Genomic DNA, 14,631 nt, shown 5'->3' on the forward strand with positions numbered 1-14,631 from the left:
TAGGTCAGTCAGCCAGTCTAGATGAAAAGCAGTTCACGTTCAGCGAGAGACTCTGTATCCAAGGGGTATGGTAGTAGATTGATAGAGGAGGACATTGTTTCCTCCTCTGGCCTCCAACACATGTGCATGAGTGCATGCGTATGTCCATGCACAATGCATACACCACAACACTACACGCACATATACATACATGCACCAAAAATTGCAATGAAAATATTGCTTGCATCACTTGCTCTACAATTTTTGCATCCTTTGACTTACCATGCCCCAAGAAGTTCTCTGTTTCCCTCACATAATAACAGATGAGAGAGAGAGAGAGAGTGAGTTATGGGTGTAAGATGGGGCTGGGGAATGGGGAGAGAGAAGGAGCAAGAGTGCCTTACAGGAAATACACTATACAATGGACTTTTAGCATGATGTGTCATTCCTTCTTGTGGTGGCTTGATTCATGTGTCCCTCATAAACTTATGTGTTCTGAATAATGATCCCTAGCTGATGGCAGGCCATTTGAGAAAGAGAACCTTGTTGGAAGTGTGTTTATTGGGGACGGGTTTATGGATGTGATAGGCAGCATCCCCTTGCCAGTGTTTGGCATACTCTCCTGCTGCTGTCGTCTACCTGATGTTGGTGAGGAGGTGACATCCACCATCTGCTCATGTCGCGTTTTCCCTTGCCATCATGGAGCTTCCCCTCGAGTCTGTAAGCCAGAATAAACTCTTCCACAAACTACTTTTGGTCAGGTGCTTTGTGCTAGCAACTACAAGGCAACTGCAACACTTCCTGTGAAAAATTAGTTTTGTCTTTGTTTCTGAGATACAATTTCATTTTGTTGCCCAGCTCTGCCTAGGACTCGGAACTCCTTCCTTGACCTCCGAAGTGCTGGGATCGCAGGTGTGGGCCATGATGCTTGCAGGCCTTGAGCAGACCTTGACCTCAGATTTCATTCCATCTTTCAGTACTAGCCAAGATACAACTCTGGGGCTCAAGACCTTGTTTCAAACATCAAGGTTCTGAAATCATCTTTATGCACAAAAGGATGTTCCTCACTCACCCTCCAAGGTCTTCTCAAATTGTTGCTTGTCCTCCCAGACTGGTGACATAGATGCCAGGACACAGGGCACGGCTGCTTGAAATAGACATTTCCTAGAGAGATGGATTTTTCTCTCAACATTGGCTGCGTAACAGCAGGCCTGACGGCATCCCTTAAGTAATCAGAGTGAAAAAATATAAAAAACAAACCCAAGTAGTAGAAATCTGTTCTCAAGCCTTCAAAGCCAATGGCAGCCCACAGAGGGGTTTGTGGAGGGAAAGGCCAGTTGCCACTGCCATGGACGGACAGGACTGTAGTCACACTGCCCAACGAAGCAGAGCAGACCGCGCTGGGTGGAAATAAGCACAAGCTTGGAGTCAAGGCTCCCGTGCTTACCTAGCTGTCCACGCTGTGATCTCAGGGCTCAGAACCAGCCAGCCAGCCTTCCTTTCTTTGTCCCTTTTGCCTGGCAGCCTTGCCGGGCATAACCTTGGCTGAAATCCAGACTGATCCCTATGTCTAGACAGCCCCGTCTTCCTCCCCCACCCCAAAATCACTCAGTAACACAGGCCCACACAGCAAAGAGACCTCTATGCTTTATTCACTCTGAGGAGGTTTGCAAAAAACCAAACCCAAAGCAAGCCTTCTGGCGTGCCCAAGATTCTGAAGATCAAGCATGTGAGATTTGAGCACCGAAGACTTGGGCTTTGGATTTGAAGAAGGCTGGATACCAAACAACTCATATGCCTACGGAACCAACTAGCCACACTGTGGTCTTCAAGAAGAAAACCACGATGGTTCCCGAAACCTAACAGAATGGCGCCTGCTCTCGCCTGTTCTTGCTGCCAAACAAAGCTACAGGGGGAGGTAGGAGCCTTTCAGTTTGCCAAACAAAAAACTCAACTCAGGTCCAATTTCTTAACACAATTATCCCTCCTTCAGAATGTGAGAATTCCTAAACAACTTGGATGTTGCTTTAAATGTCACCACATTTAAGTTTAAGGGGTTTTTCTTATCCCTGCACAATCAGTTTCATAAAGAAAGGTCATGTCTACAGAGGGGAGAAATAACAGTCCCTTTGGCTCCCAGGGAGAGTGGTGAAGGATTTGTAAGAGAAAGAAACAAAAAAGATCAAGGTTAAATCGACTGGGCACCTGCCTGCTAGAGCCGGACTCATTGAACTAGACTTGAGGTTTTTCTCTCATTCCATTTGAAATGGTTCAAGAAATGGGGATCCCTTCTTTTAGAATGCTGAGCTGCTCAATGGATTTAGTGTTTAAACTTTTCCCCCAGGGGGTATTTTTTGAAGGGGAGACCTAAAATGTTGAGCTTCATTGTGTGGATGGATTTTAATAATAATTTCTAAATGTTGGCAAGAGTTATGTCTGTCTGATAAGTTCAAGGTATTATTCTTTCTATCTCTCTCTCTAGTCTCTAAAGCTCATATGATGAGCAGAATTGCTTTAAATTTTTTAAAAAGTTATTTTAAAAAATATTTATTTATTTATTTATTTGAGAGGGTTAGAGAGAGAGAAAGAGATACAGACAGACAGACAGACACACACACACACACACACACACACACACACACACACACACAGAGTGAGAGAGAATGGGCGCACCAGGACCTCCAGCCACGGCAAAGGAACCCCAGACGCACGCACCACCTTATGCATCTGGCTTACATGGGTCCTGGGATATCGAACTTGGGTCCTTTGGCTCTGCAGGCAAATACCTTAACTGCTAAGCCATCCCTTCAGCCCCAGAGTTGCTCTTATAAATGAAACATAAAACTATTGTTAAGATAAAAAGAACAAAGGCACTACAAACATGGTTCACAGTCATCCTCACTAAGTGAGATGCTAGGAGCTCGTGAAAGCAGAACAAGCCTTCACTGGGGGGATGATGGGTAAGCAAGAGGACAGCTCCAGCGGGTGAGAGCTTGTGGTTTTGTGCACACATCCTCTGGGGGATGCTTTTGAGCAAGGATTTACCTGGAGCTCTCCAATAGTCAGTGTGGCATTCTCATCTAGTGCCATTCTCTGCCTGGTTAATGCCTGCGTGGCCCTCACGTCTGAGTTTGCAGGGGAAAGTTAGTTCTTTTATTTTGAGTGCATAAAGCCTGCTCTGTTGTGTAAGAGCCCTTCTCTCAGTGTGCTGTTGTCCGCACATTATCTGGTTGTTTGATTAACATCTGTATAGCCTGTCCCCTTGGGCTGTAGGAGCTATGACTGAAGGAAGCCTATCCACTGTGTTCAACCCTTAAACTTATGTTCTATGACTGCCATGACAAAGGGCCGCACGCTTGAGGACATCGGCAAAGGACGTTCATTATCTCAAAGTCCTGGTAAAAATCCACAGTAAAGGTCAGCTGAGATGGTCACATGTGAGGACTGAGGGAGGACTCTGCTCCAAGTCTCTCTCCTTAGGTTGTAGATGGCTGACTTCACACTGATGATATTCTCCCTGTATTTCATATCTTCTTCCCTTTGCCTCCAAATCTCTCATTTCATAAGGGGAACAGTCATAACCCCACTTCAAGTCCTGTATCTATCCCAGTGTTGACACTGACCAGAAGCTCAATAAACATTTGTATTACAAAAAAAATGAGGTGTGCATCTCCCAAACTCAGGGCAGAAAGCTGGAACAATCCATTTGGATTGTTAGAAAAAAAGAGACAAGATACCAGAGGATCAAGATCCCAGCCTGTCTGTGTGTCATGCTTCCCACGACATCTTAGTTACTTTTTTTATTTTTTTTTTAAAAAGAAAGCATTGCTGCCCATTCATTGAGCTTCCTTGCTGAGTTAATAAGCTAGATCTTTAGCAGCAACATTTAACAAGAACTCTGTGTTAGGCCGGGTGTGGCGACACACACCTTTAATCTCAGCACACAGGAGGCAGAGGTAGGAGGATTGCCGTGAGTTCAAGGCCAACCTGAGACTACATAGTGAATTCCAGGTCAACCTGGGATAGAATGAGACCCTACCTAAAAAAAAAAAGAAAGAAAGCTCTTTGTTATATGTAAATCATTTACATATGAAAAATATATTTCCATGGCAGACAAGATTATATATCTGTATCATTTTAGTGTGATTCAATATTCTCTGAAAATTTACACGGAACATATGAAAAGGACAGATCTTAAGGAGCCACCCTGGAGACCAAGCCGTCAACACATGAGCCTTTGGGGGACATTCAAGCTACAGTACAAAGAGTAGAGGCACAAAAGTGAAGACTATGCCTGGGTAACAACCAAGGCACATTTTTCTTTTCTTGTTCATAATTGTTCTTCTCTTAAATTTTCTTTTCTTTTTTTCCTTTTTTAGCACAGCATATGACAGCATGACAAGGCAAGTGGAAGTTCAACTGCAGCAGTCTCTGACCTCTGTGTTCAGGATGTTGAATGAGATGCTGAGAGAAAGTGGAATCATATACATTTTTAAGAAGAAGCAGGTGGGCTGGAGAGATGGCTTAGTGGTTAAGCGCTTGCCTGTGAAGCCTAAGGACCCTGGTTTGAGCCTTGATTCCCCAGGACCCACATTAGCCAGATGCACAAGGGGGCGCACGTGTCTGGAGTTCGTTTGCAGTGGCTGGAGGCCCTGGTGTGCCCATTCTCTCTCTCTCTCTCTTTCTGCCTCTTTCTCTCTGTCTGTTGCTCTCAAATAAATAAATAAAAATAAAAACAAAAAAAAATTTTAAAGAAGCAGGTGGACCATAGTCAGAAGCTCCCCGGGAAGCAGTGAGGATAGGCAGGAGAGGTGCTTGTTTGGGCGTGGGCCTGATCATCCCTGCTAATCCCTCGGGTTTACCTCTTCCACATCAATGCAGGTAACTGTACACCTCAGTGCCCTATCTCTCTCTCTTAACCAGTGCCCAATAGCTAGGTATCAGATTAGTCTTTGGATTTTTGGACGGGACCTTGAGGAGAGCATCATACATGATAATGAGCGTGAGATGCGAGTCTACATCTGTCCAAACTCTTGGCTCCCAGCCCATGGCGAAGCTGATGTGCCCACAGAGTCACAGGAGAAAGAACCATGAAGGATTTTAACCCACACCCAATGGTCTATGTTTCCATGTTGCTAAGGCTTTCTGGTGTTAGTTTCTGTTATTTAAGTAAGAGTGCACCAATATCACTCTACATGGCCCAAGGTCTCAGCTAAACCACACACAGTAGGGGCTGTGGGGACTGATTTGGGGACACGGAAACAATAGTCTACTTACTCCACACTTATTTAGATGGCTTCTCCATTTCCTTGTAGTCTTTTCTTTCACATGTAAGAGACCCCAATTCACTGCTTCTCTTTTGGTTTCTTCTCTTCAGTAATCCCCACAGTGCCCATATCCTTTTAAGACCTGATATCGAGGTGAGAACATGCTCCCAGGAGTAGTCAGATTACGGGTTGACTTAGTGGTGGGCACCTGGAGGTGGCTCAGTCCACGTAGCCTGGGCTTCCAACTGGCATCTGCTTGCCTCACGTGGATCCAGTTAGAGCAGCAGAGCTTTGAGCTCCCTCCTCTGAGAATGGGTTGGGAGGTGGAATTTGGGCTTAATTCTCTCCAGAATTCTTTTTCCTTTGGTCATGACTTAATTGTAAGCACATACAACTGAGTATTGCCCAATACTGTTCTTCTGGTAGCAGTCTCTTGTCCCTTTCTCTGATAGCTGGAACATCCTCTTACAGTCTAGCAGGAAGGGAACAAAACCGAGGGATCAGGAGGTTCTGTCTAAGGGCACATAGTCCCTGAAGAGTCTAGAAGTTACTTGGGATAGAAGACAACTTCAGAGACAGCTGCTGGTGACCTCTCATATGTTGAAGTTATACCTTTGTGTAACCTCTTTCCTTGAGTAGGAATAATCTCACATTCATTTGACTTCCACATTTTTTTATTCTATAACAAGATAACACTTTGAAGATAATGTAATAAAAGATTGCAGCTTCTGTTTTTCGCACCATGATTCTCTGCCCATTGCCTGCTCTGATGGAATCCAGGCTCCATGATGGGAGCTGCAGTAGATTTCATCCAAGAGCATCTTGGTCCTGTAGTCCGTGACAACCTGGATCCTGCCCCAGCCACGTGGGTGATGTCAAAGTTGGGTTCTGCCTTAGTCAAACCCCATGATGGCCACAGTTTCAGCTTACAAGACTATAGCCTGTGGAAACTGACCAGCTAAGGTATGCCAGGACACCTGGCTGCAGAAGATGAGGGATAAGACATGTCACATGGGTAATTTGATACCCAGCAGTGGACAATGAATACAGTGGGTGTCTATGTTTTGCTCAGCTGTAGGACTAAACATCATTGGAGCTGGACTATCACAGGGCAATTTCTTTCCACCATTTATTTTGATAGCGATGAACTTAGGAAAGCGAGATGTTTATTCTCTAGAGCCTTGGCCCTGTTCATACCTCAGCTCCACTAACATGTAGAGAGCTATGTGTGAGAAGCCGCAGCACAGCACTGTTCTGCGCTTACAGAAAATGTCTCAGGCACTGGGCAGGAGGAGCCTTTGACATAGGTTCAGCCATATGTGTCCTCTGCTGGAATCCACAGAGTCTCCAGCTAGCTGAACCTGGAGTAGGGCACAGCCCTCCTCAATATCTCCTCTTGGATTGCTTGTGCTGAGCCTGGCCGTGTGCAGTAAAGCAGTCCACAGTTGCTTTGTTCCTTCCTCATCTGACCTCGCCCCCTGACCCCATGCCTTTTCTATACTTGATGAAAGAAAGTTGTTGCCAAAGATTTTCTGCTTTTTTTTTTTCTGACCACCTGATGCCAGTTTTTACTCTATTTCTTGTGTCTGTCTTTCTTTCCTGAGGTCATGGCTGTACTGGGTGACACTGATGTAATGTACCAACCATCTTGCTTCTCCATGATTGGTCTCTTTTTGGCTTTCTCTGCTCAAGGATTCAAATATGTGCATTTCTTCCAAGCATTAGAATTACAGCCCTTGTAGATTAAGGCCGTGTCATATCCTCTTGTAAACCTCCTGCATGTTCTGCCATCATAAGACTTAGCCGGTGGATTCATGTAACATTGGTCGTGTCTGACCTACAGAACATTGCCTGTGGCTCAACTTCATGCCTCTCTGACATTACTCCCTGCCCTGTGCCGTCATTCTTTTTCTTGTGGCTTCTTCATTTGGCAACTTTGGGGTAAGAAATACTAATTTAGTCACATTTAAATCCTGGGTATGTAGCAGGTTCTGACCTTCTAGGTTTGTGTAATGATCACAGAGTGATAAAATCATCCAATGTTGCGGTTCTTAGTGTTCTCCCCTGCCCCTTAAGCCATGTATGACTGTTGTAGTCAGTTCCTTGTCGCTGGGATGAACATCCAAGCCAGACACAGTTTATGGGAGGAAGGAGTTTATTTTAAGCTTACGGATCCAGGGAAAGTTCCATCAAGGGGCAGAAGCTGGCTCCCATTCATAGAGAGACACCACCACCCAGCCAGCACCACAAACAAGCACAGCCAGAGCTCAAAGCCTCTCTGCATACCTTCAGGCTGGAATTCAGACATGTCGTCCCCCCCCCACCATAGCAGAAGCAGGTCTGCTAGGGGCTAAAGCTGCAAAATTAATTTTAATAAAACATCTGAGTCTATGGGGGACACACATTCAAACTACCACAATGACTGAATATGTAGGATAGTTAAGAAAATTTTTGTACAGGAGGTAAATGCAAAGCTACAGTGAAGTGGGATAAGTGTCGCCTCTGCATTCACTCCAACGTGGTTCCAAGCCCCAGAATCTCAGGAGCATGGTAGCATTTAGTTACCTAGTGGTGTGTAATTGATGACTATAGGCTCAGTGCCTTAACGCAATGTGCATTGTCAGCTCATGGTTTCCATGAGGAATCTGGAACTGGCCAGCCTGCGTTCCCTGTTCCATGGTCTGTCATGCAACTGAAATCATTTTCTCAGGCAGGGTAGGATCTTGTCAGAATGCTCATCTGGGGAAGATTTGGTTTCCAACCTTGTTTCTGTGTTGTTAGCTGAATTCTGTTCCTTCTTGCTGCTGGGCAGCAAGCCCATTTCTAGCTGGCATTTGGTGTCTGCCCTCATCCCCTTGCCATGTGGGCATTTCAAATAAGGCAACCTTATCATCATACCTACAAGGGAAAGTAATATTGAGACAGGAGTTAACAATTTTTTGAACTATATCCATGGAACAGATATCCTCCTATCTGAACCCTGTTCCATGGCTTAGAAGCCAGCTGCATAGGAAGTAACTGGGTAAATCCTTGTCTAGGTGTCTTTCTTAAGTGCTCAAATTAGGACAGGCCCATGCAATTGCTCACTGAGGCAAGCAGTAAAGCTCTAAGATGGCTTTCACTAACACAGGCCACAGGCTTAGAGGCACTTCTGCAGTGGGGCTAGTCCAAAGACACTGCTCACTCCATTTGTCACCTTCTATAGGTAAGTCACTTTGCCAGTGCCTTTAAAACTAATAGCGCTGTAAGCCCTGCTTTCCCCAAGGCAACGTTCACTCCCCAGCACAGCAGAATCTCCATCACTGTTGAAATCTCCTTTCTACTACAGTGCTTGGGAACCATCATCCACTTACTGTCCAACATCTGCAGTGAAGTCTGTCTGTATAAACTTCTGGGATGAGGGTGTGTTTTACATTTTAGTTTGGATACTGTACTCAATTACTTATTTAGTTATTTGTGAGTGGGGGGCATACCAGGGTCACTTTCCAGTGCAAACAAACCCCAGATGCTTGCACCACTTTTTGTGTCTGGCTTCTGTGGATGGCTTGGGAATTGAACCTGGGATGGCCAGCTTTGCAAGTAATGCCTTTAACTGCTGAGCCATCTTCATAAGCCTTCAAATTAATTTTTTTTATCTTTCACAATTTTTATTAACATTTTCCATGATTATAAAAAATATCCCATGGTAATACCCTCCCTCCACCACTTTCCCCTTTGAAATTTCATTCTCCAAATTAATTTTTCTTTGATCTTGATTTTTGATTTCTAACTAATCATTTCATTTATTTCATTCTTTTAAAAATATTTTCATTTGTTTATTTGTAAGCACAGAGAGAGAGAGAAAGACAATATGAATGGGCACATTAAGGCCTCTTGCCTAAGAATGCCAGATACATATGCCACTTTGTGCTGACTTGACATGGGTACTGGGGAATTGAATACCAGATTGACAGGCTTTTCAAGCAAGTGCCTTTAACTGCTGAGCCATCTCTCCAGCCCCTCAGTATAAGTATTTCTTGTAAACAATGTGAACTTTTGTGGATAGAAAAGAGCCTGGTTAAATTGAGTAATATTACTTTCATTTATATCCTTTGCTGAATTGCTCAGTTCTTCAGGAAATATAATGCTTATGAATTTAACTATAACAGCAGTTCATAAAAATTGTAGTTCATGTCTGTTGCTGAAAATACAGTGAATTCATAAATAAACATAAAACATCTGTAATCCCACCAGCTGGCCAGACAAAATCCAAAAGGGGTTTTTGATTTTTGACTTTATTCTTTCAATCTTTTTCCTGTGCATATATTACCTAGTAAACATTTTTAAATGAATTCTTATTGCATCCCCCTTTACCATTACAGTGGTAAAAAAAAAAAAATTCTTGCCATATCACTATTCCTCAAAATGATATGTCTTAAGAATACAGATGTCATAATCTATTTGACCAACTTTTTAATTGTTCTAAGTTTTCACTTTGGGGAATTGTGAGATGAAAACATACATATCATTTTGTATCTATATCATTAGTATAAATCATGAAAAGAAGCCATTGCCTTATTTATGGTCATAAATACTTTTATTCAGAAGCCACAGCAATCTGTCCTCACCTTGACAAAGGATGAATATGCCCATTTCCCAATTCTTTGCCAATACTAGGAACTATCTTTTCAGAAAATGTCAACTTGCTAATTAATAAATGTAGACCCAGGCTGGAGAGATGACTCAATGGTTAAGACACTTGCCTACAAAATCTAAAACACTAATGACTTGAGTTCGATTTCCCAGTACCCATATTAAGCCAGGTGCACAAAGTGATACATGCATCTGGAGTTTGTTTGCAGTGGCCCTGTAGGCCCTGGAGTGTGCTCTCTTTTTCCTTCTTTATCTCTCTCTCTCTCTTCCATCTCTCCTTGCAAATAAAAAACATTAAAAAATTAAAAATGCAGAGTACGGACCCATGTACAGAACACTTTATCTTCTTCAAAATGCCTCTTCATATACACTTCAACTACTAATCAAATGTAAATATGGTTGATTGAATAAATTACATATTAGCTGACTACTTGTTCAGACAAGGACATTGATTCTTGGTCCCTTCAGGCCATATCAGCTTGATGAAAGGTTTTTAGCTCTGGTGGAAAATAAGAATGTTGCCATGTTCTTGGGAGGCTCAGAACTTCAGATACAGCCAGCAAGGGGAAAATCCACAGCTACATGTTTTGGTGGAATGCCACTGTTTGTCAGACACTGTTGTAAACAATGTCTCTGGGAGTTTTTAAACTGTGTACTGGGCCTGGCAGGTGGGGCGTATGGAAGCTTGCCCTGGAGTGTCCCTGTTGCAATGAATTTAAATGCCAAGGACATCACTCCAGTTGGATTCTTCTCTCTGAAAAGTGACTCCATTGGAATTCCCATAGTCCAGATATGGCTACTCCTGAGCGGGGTTAGGAAGGAGAGAGGAAGCACAGCTCCCCATGGAGTCTGTGTCATTGCTCAAGAGTGGGTGGCTCACATTTTACTGTCATCCTGGCTTTAAGGTGGGCCATGGAAGGAAAATTCTCGTTGAATTAAGTCACCACAGAAATAAGCAGGTTTCCACAGACTGTAGAGTAGTCAAGCAAATCGCTAGACAAGTGATCCTTTGGGAACCCAGAGCACACTTCAGGGCCAACTGTTCTTGGCAAGGAGAAGGAAGAAGAGGTGGGGAGGGATTGGGCTGGATCTTACTGTCTTCTTTTCAGCTACCCACTGTGTGTGCACCTGCTTTCTCCCCCTTACATGCTGCTCTTTGGTTTCTCTGTCAGCTGTAATGAGGACAGAGGAGGCCCTGGTCAGGGTTCTGTCCTGAGAACTCACACCTGCCCGTGCTCCAGCCAGCCAACAGAGGCCACAGAAGAAGCCTGGCAGATACACAATCCATCCCACATTAACATCCTTGAGTCCCAGAACCCTCACCTGAACCTCACACCCCAGGCCTAGTCCCCTCAATCAGGTTCCCCACTATTCACTATGATGCACATATGAACACACACACACACACACACACACACACACACACGCGCGATGTGTGCAAATTCCAAATTGTCTTCCCCAGAGTTTATTGAACAGTTTATGTGAAATAAAGTTCATTTTTCATACCTATTTCTTTTTATTATGTTTTTAGTGTGATTCTAATGGGAGATGAAAGAATTCAACAAGTGCTAAGTCATTCCTTTGGTGTAGATACGATAGCCTTCAAAAATGGGAAAAAATGCTCATCAATCAATGTCTACATGCTTTATGTGTAGCAGAGTATAATTAACCCACTTTGAAACTTTGAACAAGAACCTTTTTTTTTACTTTCTTTAAATCTCCAAGACACATGAGGTGAATAAATATCTCCATTCTTTTTTAAAATTTTTATTTATTTGAGAGTGACAGACAGAGAGAGGAAGAGGCAGATAGAGACAGAGAGAGAGAGAATGGGCATGCCAGGTCCTCTGGCCACTACAAAGGAACTCCAGATGCGTGCGCCCCTTGTGCATCTGTCTAACATGGGTCCTGGGGAATCGAGCCTCGAACTGGGGTCCTATGGCTTCACAGGCAAGTGCTTAACCCCTAAGCCATCTCTCCAGCCCAAATATCTCCATTCTTTTATCAAGTAGAAGACAACAGCGTATTTAGGCACAATGTGAGTTAAGAGAGAGAATTTTCTTAAAAGCAGAACATATAAACAATATACTTTTCTATCTCACCTTATGTCCAAACAGATTTACCATGGGTGTGAAGCAAACACACCAAAATTCTAACAACTGTCATTTCCATTCACTAGAGTCCCAACGAAAGGCTTCCATTGGCGTTTGAGTTCCTAGGACCTCACCTAAGCTCTTTCGGAAGACTTGGAGCACAGGTGCAAAAAGAAACTTGAGAAAGCAAACACCCAAGTCCAGACACTGTGAGTGTAAGCTAGTTTTGTTTTTTATCTGAGTTTCAGTTGAGTACAAAAATCACTTTCTCTTGTCTCTCCCAAGATTTATCTACCACGGAACATGTGCTCCATGCTAAAAAAGAAAGCTTACGTTTTCTTTTTGTGCTTCTCATATCAAGACATGGGAAGTTTGGACCACAAAATGGAGTGAGGCTCCGGGTCAAAAAGCATCGTGAGTCAACATCCGAAAGGCCGCCCTGATCACGGGTTTGTCCTGCCAGTAGGTGTTACTTTAGCTATTAATCTGGGGTGATCTGTGGATGGAGGATGGTCGCCTCCTGCCAAGAAACACACAACAAACCTCCAAACCAAACTGAAATCTGCCAGTTCTGCAAGTCTCCTCTAAAGGCAGCATTGGGCCCCTTCGACAGGATCCAGAGCTTGCCTGGTAGACCTGATGGCTGCTCCCACCTGGTGGGGTGGTAGCCGGGAGCGTCCTGGTTGCCATCAGAGGCCCCACGTCATTATTCAAAGTGGCTGTTGGCACTGGGATTAGCGTGACTTAATGCCATCGCACACGAATCATCCTCCCCCTCCGTCTGAAGCCACGAGAGTCCATCCACCACTATTTATTGGCTTTGGTTTCATTCTCCGTGATTTAAGTTCTTTTCAGCATACATTCCCTGCCCTCCGTTTTATTTCTCTCCCAGGGAGCTTTACTCTCTGGCTAGAGGACCTAAGTCTGTGTTTAGCGATTTAAAGCAAGTGGTCTATGAAGCCAAAGGCCTCAAGCTCAAACAGACTTCCCCATTGGTCTGCACCACATGTACAATGCATCTTGGGTTAGCCTTCCTGTGCTCCTTGAGCCTATGTGGCTTTGAAGAGTCCTCCAAGCCAGTAGGAGGTGCTACAGCTTATCAGCAATAAGACAACCACTTCCTGGGTTGTTTGACAGTCGCTCTCTGGTGTGGTTGCCATGCTTTTAACTCAGCTTCCACATTGTTCATTCTCTCATCCAAAGAACACATAATCTAGGGACCAGCAAGCTTTATTATGTAATGGGAGAGACAGCATGTATTTTAGGCTTGGTGGGCTATGCAGCCTGTATTGCAACTATAGATGACTCCAATGCTATGGCTCAATTTACAATTTTTGACTTTACAATGGTGCAATGGGGACGTGCATTCAGTAGAAGCAACTCATTGAGCTTTGATTTTGACTCTTTCCCCAGGCTGGTAATTTGCACTGTGATCTTATCTTGTAATGCTGAGTGGTGGCAGTGAGCTCAGCTTCCAGACACACAGTTGTAAACAACTGGCTGTCTGCAGTACACTGAACTGGTGATGTACTATGTTTGGTAGGTTAACTGGGTTAAATGCACTTTGACCTAAGATATTTTCACCTCACAGGGTTTATCAGGATGTGCTCACCAATGTTGTAGCTTAAAACCTGGTACTGACAACAGGTAAATAATTGTCTATAATTTATGTTCTAGCAAAATTTCACTTACAAACACCACCAGTAAGCAAGTGCCTCTTGCAGACACCCTTATAATCTCTCTCTCCCTCTCTCCTGCTCTCTTCCCAACCCTTCCGTTTCCCCAATCCAGGAAAGTCGGATCTTTGAGTTAGATCTCATGGCTTGGTGGGTCAAGGTTTCCAGACACCCCATATCTTGCTTTCAGCTTCTGCTAAAGAGAATCTTTTGTGTGATTGGCTAAGTCTCATCAACCACCTGTTCAATAAAAGTACTTTGTCACTTACTGACAAAAAATGCTACACAACATGGCATTCTGAATGTCTGATCCTGGACTGGCACATGGGTTGGCTTAGCTAGTGACTGTGTAACAGGCAAGCTCATGTCTGGGTCTGATCTCTGCGCATGTATTCCACCTTTCTAATAGTCAGTAGCTCATATCAAAACTTCAACTATCAATTATCAATTCCTTATTCATGACCTCAAATTCCAGCACTGGTCCCTACAGCACAACAAGAGAGGACATGTGGAGGTTCAGGACAAATCTAGCTTCCCACCCCACTAAAAAATTATATTGTTCATCGTGCTAGACCAACATATGAGCTCGGTGACTGGGCATATGGCTTTCTAGTTACTCAACTTAGTACCTGACACACTGGTACTTGAGAAATTTGGAGATCTTTTCTTTTTTTTTTTTTTCCCAAGAACTCAAATTCCACATTTACATACTTGTCTTCTGTGCATGAGTGCTATTACTAGACAGCGAAGCCGCCTTTGTCAGCTCCACGTACCATTCCCCTCGTCAGCCGTTTCCCAATACTGTAGAAATCAAGAGGTGTGCCTTGATCTCTCTGCTCTGCCGTCTTCTGGAAGTGACACCACCAGGTCCACTCACAGAGAGATGGCATTCATGACTCTGCCAAAGGCACAGATGATAGCATGAGCGAGCAGCAGCCCCAGGTGGTGAAACATTGTGCGGTGAATGTGACCCGTGGGGGCAGC

At 43.9% G+C, this 14,631-nt stretch overlaps 1 long non-coding RNA gene across 2 annotated transcripts in view; it reads left to right on the forward strand.

Moving 5' to 3' along the window:
* LOC123455274 overlaps positions 1-13,578 on the forward strand; it is a 66,467-nt gene extending 52,889 nt beyond the window's left edge. Inside the window, exons 7-8 of one of the 2 annotated variants that reach the window (XR_006633806.1) lie at positions 12,058-12,180; positions 12,257-13,578. This is a non-coding gene — a long non-coding RNA (uncharacterized LOC123455274). Of the gene's footprint in view, positions 1-4,358; positions 4,581-12,057; positions 12,181-12,256 lie in introns of those variants that run through there. The other variant, XR_006633807.1, reaches the window with a different exon arrangement.
* Positions 13,579-14,631: the final 1,053 nt, after the last annotated feature.

The sequence above is a fragment of the Jaculus jaculus genome, chromosome 16, assembly GCF_020740685.1.
Source record: "Jaculus jaculus isolate mJacJac1 chromosome 16, mJacJac1.mat.Y.cur, whole genome shotgun sequence".
NCBI classification, from domain to species: domain Eukaryota; kingdom Metazoa; phylum Chordata; class Mammalia; order Rodentia; family Dipodidae; genus Jaculus; species Jaculus jaculus.